The sequence below is a fragment of the Macrobrachium rosenbergii genome, chromosome 15 (assembly GCF_040412425.1).
Source record: "Macrobrachium rosenbergii isolate ZJJX-2024 chromosome 15, ASM4041242v1, whole genome shotgun sequence".
Taxonomy (NCBI): Eukaryota; Metazoa; Arthropoda; class Malacostraca; order Decapoda; family Palaemonidae; genus Macrobrachium; species Macrobrachium rosenbergii.
Window position 1 is genome coordinate 30,898,411 of NC_089755.1, and position 2,832 is coordinate 30,901,242.

Here is a 2,832-nt window from a genome sequence, read left to right on the forward strand (position 1 = left end):
TAGTGCAACTGCGATGTTTTCCTTCTGTTACTCCTTTCAAACCGTTTTTCTGTCAATTTCCATTTCAACGCTGAATGACCTCATAGGTCCGAGTACTTGACCTTTGGCCTAAATTCTATTTAATTCAATTCAATTCGACAACCTGTACGGGAAGAGATAAGGAGAGACGCTTTATCAGGGGCCTCGAGAAACTGCTTTAAATCTTAATTTATGGAATGACAGGCCTGTCCTCCTGCGTAAAGGTTTTGCAAATATTTATCAAAACTGCTCTGTCAAGGCTGGATTCGAAACGTACTCAAAGCTTTACGACCGGAAATGGAACGAAGATCCGGAGACAAGAAACCAAAGTAGTATTGTTTGCATGACGCTGCGAGCACTGTCATCAACATGCAAGCCTCTAATGATGTAGATCACATCAGGGACGATTCGTATGACAATGAGTAACAAAGACAGGCGGAAGTCTTGATTACTCGGCAGATAAAGGTAATAGCTGGGATAATTTAGACACAGTGCAGGATTTTCTTCAGTGCTAATGGATTGACAAGAAGATATCTTGGAAAATGTTATTTGAATAGACTGTTTACTAAGTTCAAGGCCAAAATGCCACTCGATAGTTAGCTGATAAGAAAATTTAATTTATACGTCAAGTTAGCATATTCAATTTTTTTTTATAAAACAAAACATATCATATAAACAGTCAACTTTATATAGTTAAAAAAACATTTTTATAAAGCTGGTTATCGTTGAATCCATCCTAATTTAATCTAAATATATAAAACGATCAGAATAAAAAAACAATAATACAGGACAGGTCTGAACGCATGTTTCCTGACATTAATGTGGGTCACATGATACAACAGTGATAAGAACAGGGATATATCCACACTTTCCCACATACGCTAAACTGTGACCCGAATAGGGCATCTGACAATCAGCCATATAGCAATAATTATTACAGTATGTTCATTATCCGCACTCACGCATATACCCATATGCGTGCAGAGAGAGAGAGACTTGTCGAGTATTTTTTCTTTTCCTTCAGCATTAAGGATATTAAACATCCTTTTTAGGCCTACTCGAAGAAAAATTGTACAAAAATACTGAAATATTAATTGGATAAAGTCTGTCTGATGATCTTTTTTTTTTTTTTTTTTTTTAGGCCAGAAACCAGAGTGGGACAATGAATCATACTTCTGTCCTTGAGCGAGTCACGAAATCGTGTGTATCTGTCCAGATATGGCTTGTTTCCAGGTACGGCTCCTTCATTGCTTATTAATTACGTTTCCAGTTGCCAGATTAAACACTGTCATGTATATGTTATTTCTATAAAGCAGATAAAAATTCAGCGTAATGTCGTTAATAATTAAGTTTAATAAAAATAAACAGGGACGTTCAAAAAAAGTGGATCTCGTTTCCGACAACAACCACACGCACAAAAGTAAATAAAAGGAGCTTATCTGGCACTGTTGCTTCCATGCAACGCGATTTACGGAGCAACTGGACCACGTATTTTAACGCCGGTCAAGTCTGGCCCTTTCTGGCCCTCCCTCTCACACACATACCGTAGTCTGGGGTGTGCAGTTATACCGACTTTGCGATCGACACTTAACAACACAAGGTAAACTCTTACCAGTCCCGCCACGACGCTGAGCGTCAGGAACTGTGCGTTTCTGCTCGTCTTGTCTGCTCCTGGTAAGTGTTCTGGGTTTTTTCTAACTTTATATCATTTGTCTAAGCTTTCTTTATCAGTCAGTTAGTTTCTCCCCGTTTTATATTCTTATTTTGCATTTGTAACACGAGTGTTTTTTGTTTGTTTGTTTGTTTGATTAGTGACATCGTGCCTCTTAGTGAAATGCAACACGACTTTGGTAATCGTCGTTGTTTTTACACTTCCCCCTTCTTGAAATTACAGAAACTAGGAATTCTGAGATGTAACCTGTTAGTGGTTAGGACTGACGAAAATGACTGACATCCAATGAATAATCACTTGTTGGAAATTTAGGCCTCACATGGTGCAATTTAGTGTACCTTGTTCCGTGGCACGTAGCCTATTATTAGAGGACCCAGCGAAACTGCCAATGAGTAACATTTTTCAAGAGTTAAATCCAGGAACAAGAACGTCCTACTCACAGGAAGATACGTATACTCCCCACAGACAACCAAAGAATGTGTTCAAAAGAGTAAGCATGTATGTCAAGCCAAGCAGAAAATCGAAGTTAGAAAACCATACCCTCTAGGTTTCTAATGACGGTACGGCATAGCAGTGTACTTACTGTTAAAATCAGTATCTCCGAGAGTGAACTTTTTCGCGAATGTAGGTGATATACGAGGCTGCTTTACTTAACTTGCCAAACAAAAGTCGAAAAGTACCATGCGTTAAAAAAGGTAGGGATAACATTCTGGGTGGTGGCATGACGCGAGAGATTCCTTGCAGTAAACTTCAAACTGAAGAAAAACTAACAGAGACAGAAGGGTGATTAGTTTCAAGTGTATCGGAAGGCACACCTTAGGCAGACTTGAAAATGTAGGAATGACGCGAGAACCAAATAGGGTAAAATGTCACGCTCAACTTTGAGTAAAAACGAGGGATCAGATATGGATCTTGCGAAGTGCTCTTCTGGAAGTTATAAGTAAGCCAAGAGAGAAAATAGAGAAGATTAGATAGGTAATCCGAAAAGAAAAGACAGGTGTATATTATGAGACGAAAGGAACAAGGGAAAAGCTAAACCAAAAATATTTCCCCTGAGCAAAATATACTGACTGAAAAACAAAGTGTACAATAAAAAGAACTGCAAAAGGAACAGATTACTAGTATAAATGTTAAAGAGAGCA

The 2,832-nt window shown here is 38.3% G+C and overlaps 1 protein-coding gene across 1 annotated transcript in view; it reads left to right on the top strand.

Moving 5' to 3' along the window:
• Positions 1-1,554: 1,554 nt before the first annotated feature.
• The window catches only part of LOC136846395 (uncharacterized), a 17,315-nt gene continuing 16,037 nt past the window's right edge, over positions 1,555-2,832 (top strand). Inside the window, exon 1 of the mRNA XM_067117192.1 lies at positions 1,555-1,692. The gene's annotated coding sequence lies outside the window, so the exon portion shown is untranslated. The remainder of the gene's footprint in view (positions 1,693-2,832) is intronic.